The sequence below is a fragment of the Saccopteryx bilineata genome, chromosome 3, assembly GCF_036850765.1.
Source record: "Saccopteryx bilineata isolate mSacBil1 chromosome 3, mSacBil1_pri_phased_curated, whole genome shotgun sequence".
NCBI classification, from domain to species: Eukaryota; Metazoa; Chordata; class Mammalia; order Chiroptera; family Emballonuridae; genus Saccopteryx; species Saccopteryx bilineata.
This window is the reverse complement of record NC_089492.1, coordinates 83,820,138-83,833,538: the sequence shown is the minus strand read 5'-3', so window position 1 is coordinate 83,833,538 and position 13,401 is coordinate 83,820,138. Positions and strand designations below refer to the sequence as shown.

At 40.8% G+C, this 13,401-nt stretch overlaps 1 pseudogene; it reads left to right on the top strand.

Moving 5' to 3' along the window:
• The first annotated feature begins 5,026 nt into the window (after nt 1-5,026).
• Nucleotides 5,027-5,795, top strand: LOC136328575 (WW domain-binding protein 2 pseudogene; annotated as a pseudogene).
• The last annotated feature ends 7,606 nt before the right edge of the window (nt 5,796-13,401 follow it).

Below are 13,401 nucleotides of genomic sequence, written 5' to 3'. Positions count from 1 at the left end.
TGGGTCTGGTGCGGTTCACCCTGAGTCCTCTTTCTGAACGAAGTGCCAAATCCTTGGTGCAACAAAAGTGAAATTTATAGAAAAGAATGTTTATAAAGAAGTAAAAATATTTTTATAAAGACCCTCTGAAATAAACCAAAAAGCTAACTATCTCTGATGGAAATTGGTGTCCTGTATACAGCTAGGAGTCTACAGTATCCCCAAGCACCAAAACAACAATGACCCAGGATATCATTCAGCACTTTAAGGCCAATCTGTCCATACTATCCTACTCTTTCAATATTTATGATTCACATAGTAATCACCTGGTACGTCCTGTACCCATCTGACATCATACATAGTTACTACAATATTGACTATATTCCATATACTGTACTTTATATCCCCATGACTACTTTTATAACTGGCAACTTATACTACTTAATCCCTTTCACCTTTCTCACCCATTACCCCAATTCCCCTCCCATCTCTCAACCATCAAATTGTTCTCTGTATCTATGAGTTTGTTCCTGTTTTGTTTGTTCAGTTATTTTGTTTTTTAGATTCCACATATAAGTTAAATCATATGGTATTTGTTATTCTCTGCCTGACTTCTTTCACTAAGAATAATACCTTCTAGGTCTATCCATGTTGTTGCAGATGTTAAGATTTCATTCTTTTTTATGGCTGAGTAATATTCTCTTGTATATATATACCACAACCTCTTTACCATTTGTCTATTGATGAACACTTAGGTTGCTTCCAATCTTTGCTGTGGTAAATAATGCTGCAGTGAGCACAGGATAGAATTCTTCGGATAAATACCCAGAAGTAAAATTGCTAGGTGATATGGTAGTTCTATTTTTAACTTTTTGAGGAAACTCCATACTGTTTTCCCTAGTAGCTGTACCAAATTTACAATCCCACTACAGTGCACAAGGGTTTCTTTTTCTTGTTTGTTGATTTATTGAAGATAGTCTTTCTGAAAAGTGTGAGGTGATAGGTCATTAAGGTTTTAATTTGCATTTCCCCAATGAGTAGTCATGTTGAGAATCTTTTCATATATTTATTGGCCTACATGTATATTTGACTGTTTAATATCATCTAGGATTTATATTAAATGTGCTCTACTAGGATATGTGTTCCACCACTGAACACTAGAAAAACCTAGCCCTCCTGATCCTCAGTGCATCTGGAGATAGGAGTAGTGAGTGGTGGGAATCTAAAGCTGTGCCTCTTTAACCTTCTGTATTTGGTAGGAGTCAATCGACCTCTACTGTCAGCCACTGTGCTTTTCAGACAGGGTATCTCTTCTATTCTGTAGAGAATAACATAAACTTACGATCTCTCCATACCACTCCTAAACACACACACACACACACACACACACACACACACGCCACACTGATTCCATCCTTTCTGAGAAATAGATGAAAAGTGAGGCTTGTCCCTTTTTCAGTTTCTTTTTCCTCTCAAAACTCACTCAAAAGAATAGATGTGTTGACAGTGGCCCTTTGTGCATAGAGAACTGAAAGTCAAAGTCAGTCTGGGAAACCAAGCTTAGGCTGCGCTAGTATTTGACTGTAAGAGCAGACCAAAAGCAGGCCAGGGATGGGGCAGGAGGTCAGGAAAAGGCCAGGGCTTCATTTGACATGTGTTTGCTGATTTATCATATGATATTTGTTTTTATTCGGTAGGTAGTTACTAAGGACCAATTATGTTCCAGCTACTGGAAACAAGGAGTTAGAAAGGAATTAGCACTAATGAGGAGCAAGTGAGACTTAATTCAGAGCAATAGTCAATAGGACAAGTTTGTTCCTTTGCCCTTTTCTCAGCTTCTTGACCTCCCACACCCTAATTTGGAAAGCTTGGGCAGGTGAGAAACAGAGGAGGAATGGGAATAGGAGTGACTTAGGAGAAAGAGGAGGGAAGGAAATTTTTCTAGCATGGAGGAAAACATGTTCTCATTATTAGGCTACTTGTGTTGGGCAAAACTTGAGACTGGCTTAAGGCCTGAAATACCGGAAAAGAAGTACCAGTCAAGCTAGAGAGGAAGTTAGCCCAGACTTGGCCCTGGGCCAGTACTGCAGGGTGGAGCCAAAGGCCCTGGACAGGACATGCTCATTCATGACTAAAGCACCAGGGGCTTCCAGTCTGGCAGGTGTAGCTCAGCGAAAGGGAATCCAGCCTTATTCAAGAGTCAGACAGCTTCCTGTCTGGCAGATTTAGTTTAGTTGTCTGCAGCTGTCTGTTTAGTTTACTGTTGCTGTCTCCAGCACAAACCTGGAGTGATACCAGTTCCCTTCTTGTAATAACCTAACTAATATTTATGTGGCATTTTGCACTTGGCAGAATTTTGTTATTTCATTTAATTCTCATGCCATCCTGGGAAGCAGGGTGAAGTTCTGTTTGTGATCATCAAACTTTGGTTGGTATGAGAAAAATAGGTGAAATCAGGTGTCAGCCTCGTGCTGGGAATTTTCCTATGCCAAGTTCTTTTGATTTTCTTTTCCCCTTTTAAATTGAGAAATTAGGCCATACTATTCTGGGTTCAGATAGCAACAACGTTTTAGTTTAAAATATACAATGGATCAGATCATTTTGTACTGTTTGGCCCAGTCAAATAAACATTCTTATTTCCAATATTGCCATTTTCTTCTCTATAAGATATCTTGAGCTGATAAAATATAAGGATAAGTGCCCCTACCCTGGCTTCTATCCCCCCTCTTGGGAGAGAGAGATAAGAGTAACTTTCTATGGCCTGGTGCCAAAGCACTACAGAGGGGTAGACCCAGGCAAATGGAAGGCCACATTTGCTTGTTTAGATTATATGTTTGAAACTTGTCCTGTCTTCACTTTCCAAGAACAAGATGAACATCTAAATATTAGAGCAATGAAATCACTGCCTCAAATCAGCAACCTCAAGTTGGTTGTCATCCTTATCCACCTTTGGGAGGAATGACCAGACCAGGAAAACTTTCTGCCTTGGGACTCAAATGGAGATTGGGATAGGGTGTTTGGTGCTTTTTGCCGTTTCTGTTTCTTTTTTTTCTTTTGTGTTATGTGTATCCAATAAATAGATCATTTTCCTTTTCTAGTACTTGTAATTTAAAAGTACTTAATTTAGTAGAACCACATAGGAAGGCAAGAAAGAACAAAAATAGACTGTTTGCAAATTTTAACTTAACCTCAGAAGCAATTTTCAACAGGTAGATATTTATGGCTTTTTTCATAAATGAAAAACTGCTAGATTGAACAGAGCCATTCAGCCATAAGTGCTGAGAATAGCTACTATCCCTTCTCCTAACACTTAACCATCACTGCCACCATTGTTTACTGAGTATCCAAGGCATTCATATATAAATTGTCTCTGTTGCCTTAAAATAATAGTGTATGGCAGGTATTATAAACCTCATTTCTCAGATGAAGAAACTAAAGTTTAGAAAAACCAAACCATTTTTCCACAGTCACACATTTATGAAGAGTGGAAAAGCTAAAATTTGACTCCTGATTTCTATGACTACCAAGTCCATGTTCTTTTTACTCTACAAGTACTTCCTCTCCCTATATTACAGTGTCAGTAATTGATTTGTTTTTGTATTAAATGTACATGAGCAAAAACCCCCAAAATTTTATTTTGGAAGAACAGTTACCCAAAATATGAAGATGCAAAATAGTAAGTCAAGTTCTACTTCACAGTCAGACAGACTGTGTGATCCCCCTAAAGCCGTGATGGCGAACCTTTTTATAAAAACTGCCCACTTTTGCAGTGCTGGTCAATCTGGTCCCTCCTGCCCACTTTGGGTGTGTCAGCTTTTACGGTGGGCCAATCGCAGCACCGTTTGTTTGCTTCGCTACCACCCACCATGAAAGCTGGAACGCCCACTAGTGGGCGGGAGTGACCAGGTTGACCAACACTGCAAAAGTGGGCAGTTTTTATAAAAAGGTTTGCCATCACAACCCTAGAGCTTGTGATTCCTCCCTCTGCAGCCAGTGCACCATCGTTCTCCATTGGCCATGGATATCCAGGGTGTGACTTACATGATCTTATTTCTTAGATTCCTTTAAGAGTCCATCATGTAAATAAATAATATAATTCTTCAGAAAGGAGAACCCACCTTATTGTTTGAAGAGGGGCAGGTGGCCGCAATGACCCGAAAAATGTGCACTGAGTCCAGCTAATTCAAGCCATAATAACTAATTAAATGATCATCTTGTCATTCATGACCATCCACATTGACCCAGTGTAATTTGGTAAGGTCAGATTATTCAAAATATGTAGACAAGCTTCATTACATTCCAAATAGGCAATTTAAGAAAAAATAAAATCTTCATGATGTCAGTATCTGTTTTTCAATTCTGTGAAATGATATTATCTGATTACAGACCATTTTTCTTCATTATTGAGGTATAATTTGCAGCTGGTAAAGTACATACACCATAAATTTGCCAGCTTCTAAATTTTATATAAGTAAAATAATGTAGCCATCTGTGTGTGCCTGGCTTTTTCTTTTTGCTTAGTGCTGTAGATAGTTCATTTTGAAGCAACAGAATTTTTACCACACTTTGAAATACTCTTCTTAGAATTTACTTATTTGTGAGAGGAGAAATTTCAAAAGATTTCAGGGCTTGACCTGTGATGGTGCAGTGGATAAAGCATCAACCTGGAATGGTGAGGTTGCCTGTTTGAAACCCTAGGCTTGCCTTGTCAAGGCACCTATGGGAGTTGATGCTTCCTGCTCCTCCCCCCTTCTCTCTTTCTACCTCTCTCTCCCCCCTCTAAAAATGAATAAATAAAATCTTAAAAAGATTTCAGACTAAATCAGTTTTAAGAGATTGCCTAGCTATTATATCATTTTCGCCAAGAAGTATTTAATGAAAGCCTTTGTGTAAATGTTACACATCGATCTATCTGTCCGATTTTTGTTTCAAAAAACTAATTTCAAGTTCTTTCTATTGCTACACAAAGAATTTTCAATTCTATATTCTGGGAAAATGCCAGCTTTGTTTTGGTACTTATGAAAGTCGTTGATCAGCTCAAGAGACTATGGAGCTCAGTAAGAACCACTTGGAAGCCAGCAGGGTGATCAGAAGTGCTCCTCAACCACACTGAGAGCATCCTCATGTCCTTTGACCACTTGGAACTTATGTTCAAAGACATGAAGAATGTGTCAGAGGCCTTCAAAGGTACCAAAAAAGGCATGGTCTACCTTGCCCCTTACCAGGTCATCTTTCTGTCCAAGGAGAAGAATGCCACGCAGTTCTTTATGATGCCGTTTTATCAAATGAAAGACTACAAGATCAAGCAACCTGTTTTTGGGGCAAACTACATTATGGGAACAGAGAAGGGCAGAGGCAGGAGGTGGCTGGGAAGGTTCTGCATGGTACAAGCTGACCTTTATGGCACAGGGTGCAATATAGTTCGGACAGCTACTGGTGGCATCTCAAGCCTCCCACAGCGAAGCCCCACTGGAGCTTATTGGCACTCCTCTTTGCCCAGTGGGGCCTGTGTCTTTCCCCCACCAGTCACCAATGGATTGCACTCTTGCCCTCCTGTTTACCCCTACCCACCTTTCCCACCTGAGTTCTATCCAGGACCTCCCATGACTGACGGAGCCATGGGATATGTACATTCCTCACCACTGCCTTACCGGGTCAGCAGCTCTGATGTCCCCTCCACTTTTGCAGCTGCAGCCAAGGCTGCAGAAGCAGCTGCCAGCGCCTATTAAAACCTGGGCAACCTATACAACGTCTACATGCCCATGAACAGGCTTCCGCCAACTCCCTACTAACCCGGGAAAGATAAGACCCAGTAAAACCCTCACCCCCTGCCTCCTGCCCCTCCTTACTCTTTCTTTCCCCTCACCTGGAGCGGAATCTGGTGTGAGGGTGATGGGGATGGGGGAGTGGACTTGTTCTTCCTCCACGAATGATTACAAAACACTTAACAGAAAGGAAGGGCCCCTTGACTCGGAGCTGCACCTCCAGCTTCCCACAGTAGCCCAGAGCTACATATGCTCAGCGTACTTCACACAGCATTTCTGGGGCTCTCCTCTGGAGCACAGAGTGTCCTCGTGTTTCTGTCTTGCTTTAAGATTATACCCATGGCGGGACTCTCTGGCCACATCCTCCACTGCAGTCCAGCTTCCTTGTTCTGGTGGCCACTTTATCCTCAGCCTCTGGTCCTCCGAGGACCAGGTCAGCCCCGCTCACACTCCGTGCACTCTGTGCCTAGCCATGGAAGTCACCTTCTGCCAGACGGTCAGTCCACACTTCGTTCCCAGCAGCCTCTAGCCCCAGTCACACCTGCCTTCCCTGCCCTGTCCTTGATCATTCTAATGCCACCGCTGTGTGACTTTTGGAGCTTTAACATGAGCTTCCAGAGGGGTGGGTGGCATCAGGGCCAGGCTGCTGAGGCCTAGGGAGAATGCCCTCTGCCTCACGACTAGTGTTTCTGGAATTTGTTTCCCCTTTGCCTCTCGCCTTCCTGTCTAGAAGGGGCTTCTGGAACTGGAGAACGCATGTACATTCCAGCATGCCCTGCTGCAGTGGGCTGAAACAAAGGCTCTTGACCCCTGAGACCTGGCCTGGATGCATGCTGACCAGACCTTCTCGGCAGCCCCCCACCCTGCTCCCTTCCCTTTATGCTCCATGACCCCTGAATGCATTCAGATTTGTCTCATGTGCTTCGGGACTGGCTATGAAGTGAGAAGATGGCTACTTAGAGAAAATTCCCTATTTATTTGACAAAAAATCCAGTTACTATATTAATTTGAAATAACTTCTGTTTGCACCTTGATTTATTTACAGAGAATGTACAGTAGTAAATATGAAGTAACGTAAAAAAGTTCTTGACAAAACTTTACATAGCCAGCAAGCCTTAATTCTCTACAATGTTCTTTTTCCTAAAATTCACTATTTTATTCAGAAAAAAAGGGGGTTAGTTTTTTAAAATTTTGTTACTCAACATTGTATCAATAATTTAAAATAAACTCAGAATTACATCTAGATTCTAAATAATGCAGTGGCACCATTTCAACAAATCAAACTTCTTTCAGTTTATTTACTTCTAGGACGTGAGTATATGGTTATAGATTTATTATTTGATTGTGGTCATAGTGTAAAATAATTTTTTTATAAATTTTTTTAAAATTTTTTATTTATTCATTTTAGAGAGGAGAGGGAGAGACAGAGAGAGAGAGAGAGAGAGAGAGAGAGAGGAGAAACAGAGAGAGAAGGGGGGAGGAGCTGGAAGCATCAACTCCCATATGTGCCTTGACCAGGCAAGCCCAGGGTTTCGAACCGGCGACCTCAGCATTTCCAGGTCAACACTTTATCCACTGCACCACCACAGGTCAGGCAGTGTAAAATAATTTTATTTTCAGCTTTTTTTCACTAATGTTATGTCATATTTTTATAATACTATTTGTTCTATATTTCTGTATCTTCTTAAAAACAGCATACTATCTATTTGAGATATCATAATTTCCTTGATGATTCTCCTTTTATTGGCTGATTTTAACTTTTTATTATTATAAGTAACATTTCCTTTCTAAGCACCTAAACATACAAAAAACATTTCACGATTAACATTTTCATAGATACTGTTTTTATTTCTTTTGATGTCCATTCTTAGGATTAATTCTCAGAACTCTAATTTCTGCGTGAAAATAATTATTGATAGTTTCTATAAAACTATATTTATTTATTCTGCCATTGCAGTGTAGGAGTATACCAGTTCCACTACACCAGTGATTCTCAAACTTTTTGAAGTTGGAGCGCATTTAAAATCCTACAAATAATTGTAGGTGCATTATTTACAAATTTCTGAGAAATATGTTATAATAATTAAGTCAAATATTAAAGAAAAAATATAAAGTCCAAGCATGCTTTTATGGTAATTAAACAAAATAAATACAAAATTAAATTTATTCTGACATTAAAAAACATTTTTATGTTACATTTTTTGAGTTATGCTTTTTAGAATTTGTAAAAAAGAAGGGTTAAAAAATAAAAAAATGTGCCTGACCAGGCGGTGGCGCAATGGATAGAGCATCGGACTGGAATGCAGAGGACCCAGGTTCAAGACCTCGAGGTCGCCAGCTTGAGTGCGGGCTCATCTGGTTTGAGCAAAAGCTCACCAGCTTGGACCCAAGGTCGCTGGCTCCAGCAAGGGGTCACTCGGTCTGCTGAAGGCCCGCAGTCAAGGCACATGTGAGAAAGCAATCAATGAACAACTAAGGTGTTGCAACGCGCAATGAAAAACTAATGATTGATGCTTCTCATCTCTCTCCGTCCCTGTCTATCCCTCTCTCTGACTCACTCTCTGTCTCTGTAAAAAATAAATAAATAAAATTTAAAAAATTAATTAATTAAAAAATGACAAAAAAGTTTTCTTTTAATATATATAGATACATTCTTAGTAAGATTTAATAAATTTGATAGGTCCTGTCACGAATGTGTTAAATTTTTTCATTCTTGTGTTTATGAGAAACATGAGCCTGATGTGTCCTAGTAATTTCTTTAATGTTTGGGCAAATTCTCATTTCCCTGTCAATACATTGAAGAATTCTTCTCTTTTTACTCTTAATTGTGTTGAGTGCAGAAACCCCCCACCATGCATATCATGGGGGGTAGTGTAAACAATACAGCATCACAGTTTAATAGACTTTTGCAACCTAACCAGGCAAGTGAGTTGGGAGGTTGGGCAGACTGTCAGCTTACGCCAATTCCCCACACTTCTGTCCCCCAAAAATCTAAACTCCCTGTTGCTTTTTGGTTCCCAACAGGCACATATATTTCTGGAATACGATAGGGCGCATCTGGAAATCTTCTAAGGGGCACCAGTGCACCCTGGCACACACTTTGAGAACCACTGCACTACAACCTCTTTAAAACTATATTTTACTACATTAAAAAATTTTAATTGCGGCCCTGGCTGGTTGGCTCAGTGGTAGAGTGTCGGCCTGGCGTGCAGAAGTACCGGGTTCGATTCCCGGCCAGGGCACACAGGAGAAGCGCCCATCTGCTTCTTCACCCCTCCTCCTCTCCTTCCTCTCTGTCTCTCTCTTCCCCTCCTGCAGCAGAGGCTCCACTGGAGCAAAGATGGCCCGGGCACTGGGGATGGCTCCTCGGCCTCTGCCCCAGGCGCTAGAGTGGCTCTGGTCGCAACAGAGCGATCCCTGGAGGGGCAGAGCATCGCCCCCGGGTGGGCAGAGCGTCGCCCCCTGGTGGGTGTGCCGGGTGCATCCCAGTCGGGCGCATGCGGGAGTCTGTCTGACTGTCTCTCCCCGTTTCCAGCTTCAGAAAATACAGAAGAAAAAAAAGGAACTTGTAAAATTCAACACCAGGAAGATAAATAATCCAATCAAAAAAATGGGCAAAAGAAATGAACAGACACTTCTCCAAAGAGACATACAGATGGCCAATAGGTATATGCAAAAATGCTCAACATCACTAATCATTAAAGAAATGCAAATTAAAACCACAATGAGATATCACCTCACACCAGCCTTAATGGCGCTCATCAACAAAACAACACAGAATACGTGCTGGTGAGGATGTGGAGAATAGGGAACCCTCCTGCACTGCTGGTGGGAATGCAGACTGGTGCAGCCACTGTGGAAAACAGTATGGAGATTCCTCAAAAAATTAAAAGTAGAACTGCCTTTTGACCCAGCCATCCTACTTTTGGGAATATATCCCAAGAACATCACATGAATGAGTCAAAAAGAGAAATGCATCCCCATGTATATGGCAGCATTGTTTACAATAACCAAGATCTGGAAATAGTCTAAGTGCCTGTCAGTGGACGAGTGGATTAAAAAGCTATGGTACATAAACACAATGGAATACTATGGGGCCATAAAAAAGAAAGAAATATTATTTTTTGTGACAACATGGATAGACCTGGAAACTATTATGCTAAGTGAAATAAGCCAGGCAGAGAAAGAAAAATATCATATGACCTCACTCATCTGAGGAATCTGATGAACAATGTGAACTGAGGAGTGGAATAGAGACAGAAGCAGGATCAAAGGGTCCAGAAGGAAAGTGGACAGTAGGAAAGGGGATGATAGGCTGATAGGATGGGATGAGAGCAGAAAAGCAAATCCTGGAGGGAAGGGGGGAGTGGTTACGGGGATGGGGATGGGGAGGGATGTACTGGGGAACATGGGGGAGGGAAATGTCTTCAGGGGACACTAGACATGTAAACACAATAAATCAATTAAAAAAAAGACACTAAGCAGTAGAACTCTTAGAACATAATAAAATCTTTATTTTTACAATTTTCAATTTAATGTTTCCCAAGGCTTTGGTAAATTAAAAATAAAGTTATGCTGGGCAAGGATACTTATCAAATTCTTGTGTAGAATAGCTCCTTCAACAAAGTCTACTGAACAAAGCTTCCTTACTAGAAGGTTCACCATGGTGTGATTATTTTCTTCATGTGTTTCAAAAGGACTTAGACCCACCAAATGTTTCAATAATATAGGCAAGTGCTTTTCTTTTGTCTTTGTATAGACATAGAACTCTTAGCTCCATGTCAGAATGACCAGGTTGAATGCAAATGTTTGGTTGGAAATAACAGAAATCAACTCAATGGGTTTAAGCAAAAAAGGAAGTAGTTTATTTTATGCATATATGGTTATAGGAGGGTTTCAATAAAACCAAGGGCAGGAAAGAAGACAGCAAACAGAATCAGGAAATAAACACTGTCCTTTGATAGATGTCCTAGCTCATCTCTGTACTTGTACTTCACTTTTCTCTCTGTAAACTGCTTCCTATCCTTCAGTCTCCTCACAGGGGGAAGATGCCCTCAGATCTCCCTCATCCTAACCACCTTCATGTTCTAGATCTAGCCACCTAAAGAAAGGTTAAATCCCTCAATTCCAATTCCACATTTCTTGGGATGAGACTCTGGTTGGTCCAGCTCGGGTCAGGTGCTCACTCCTGGTCCAATAAACTAAGGTCAAGGGTGTGGAATCAAGTTGTATAAATAAATTGTCTGATTCAATGCACTCGTGTGATTTTGGAGTTGTAATGTCTGGAGGTCATAGGGAAAGGAGGAGCAATATGAACTGAACTGACACCACAATTTTTTATGAAAGAAAAAATAAATATTTGTTGCTATCTTTAGACTCTTGTTAGAATGGGTTGATGAATTTTAGTTCATTCAGACGCTTGAGGAGAATCTAGGAGATATCAAAGGTTTTTAGGTTGCTGTTTGACTTTTTTTTATCTTGGACTACAAAAGAGAGTAATTGAAACTGTGTTCTCAAGTTAAACATTCTTTCCTGGAACAGCGGCAGTGGCAATGTTAGACGATTCAAACAAAAATACAAATTCTACCCTCAAACCAACAAATTCTGGTTAGAATTATGATAACTTCTCAGGTATTTCAAATATGTCTCTGAACTCTGTGCCTTTCAAGTTTAACCTTGCTTTTAATTTGATGTAGTGTGTAGTCTGTCTGAACTGACTTGTTTTTGTAGTTTATATGGTAAGCCTTGGGGCAGGGACCAGGTTTTTACATGTACTTGACAGCTTATACTGCACACTTAATACTTAGAAAATAATAATTAATAGTTAGGCATTGGGTATTTGGCACAGAACCTCAACTCTAAGTATAATTAACTTTAAGAGCTATTTTGATGTATGATGAAAGGCAAAATGTGAAAAAGTTTTCATGGCTTCTTGGAAGGAGTCAGGAATATACCCAGTGTCCGAGACATGTTAATTTAGAATCCATTAATGTAATTGCCAGATGAACATAAACATCAGGTACTTTTAATGTTAAAAGTTATAAAAACATTTATATTAGAATTAATATTATCAAGGTTGAATTAAAAGTTTAATGGCCCTAAACACTGAAGTACCCATTGTGAAATCAAACACACACACACACACCCTTAAAATAAGTATCAGAAGGTCAAATAAGTTGTTTGTTTTGTAATTTTGCATGAAGACTATGTATTTCAATGTCTTTTTTTCCCCCAAAGATAGAAACGGGGAGGCAGTCAGACAGACTCTGAATGTGCCCGACCAGGATCCACCTGGCATGCCCACCAGGGGGCGATGCTCTGCCCATCTAGGACGTTGCTCAGCTGCTGCCAGAGCCATTCTAGTGCCTGAGGCGGAGGCCAAGGAGCCATCCTCAGTGCCCGGGCCAACTTTTGTCCAATGGAGCCTTGGCTGCCAGAGAGGAAGAGAGAGACCGGAGGAAAGAGAGGGTGAAGGGTGGAGAAGCAGATGGGCATTTCTCCTGTGTGCCTTGACCAGGAAACGAACCTGAGACTTCCACACGCCGGGCTGACACTTGACCTCTGAGCCAACTGGCCAGGGCTCAATGTCTTTTTAATTTTTCAAAAAATGAAGTATTTTCAAATAGTTGTGTGTGTGTGCGCACATGTGTGTGTGTGCACATATGTGCATGCTCCCACACTCACATGAATGCAGATATGTGTGCTCAAAGTGTGCCCTTGCTGACACCCTAAGAATGTGCTTAGTTTCCCTTTTGGATAATCCGCAGTGGGTACACCATGTTCTTCATGCTTTAGAATATTGAGTAGCTTATAGAGACCTCAGTTCCACTTACATAAAATTTGGGTAGGTAAATTGGTAACCAAAGAAGCCAAACCAAGGAGCAACCCCTTTATGACCACCTCAGGGGAGAGATCTATACCCGCTGTGTGCTCCCTTGTGTAGTAGGGGCTTGGTTTCACATACAAGCATAAAAATTTTGCCCCAGTGTGGTCCTGATTGGGGAGCAAGTGAGCAGTTGTAGAGGCCTCAGTGAGGCTCCTCATTCTTCACAAAAATCCTTTCTATGACTCACCCTACCCTCCAACTTGGAATATTTTGCCCTAATTTTTTTAAAAAAAAAATGCAGTTAATATTTAAAAGTTGTAACATGAGACTGCATAGAGAAGGTGCCCTTTAAGAAGGGGAAACTAAGAACATAAGATCTTATTAAAATTGCAAAGAAAAAGTAGGCAAAAATTACTTTAAAGAATGGAATGGCTCCAGATCTGAGCAAGTTATGACTGTAGATGTTAAGGGTGCAATCTGAAGGAAATTGAGGCTTGTTAGCCTGTGGAGATTTGTATACAAGGAGAATCTCTGTGATAAATTTTGGCAGTGTCGGCCTGACCTGTGGTGGCGCAGTGGGATAAAGCGTCGACCTGGAACACTGAGGTTGCCGGTTCGAAACCCTGGGCTTGCCTGGTCAAGGCACATATGGGAGTTGATGCTTCCTGCTCCTCCCCTTTCTCTCTCTCTCTCTCTCCCCTCTCTCTCTAAAAAAAATCAATAAATAAAATATTAAAAAAAAATTTTGGCAGTGTCCATCCAACTACTGCCCTAGGAAGAAAAAAATCTCACACTGGTGGTGTTTATGGTTCTATTGTTTAAAGGCCATGT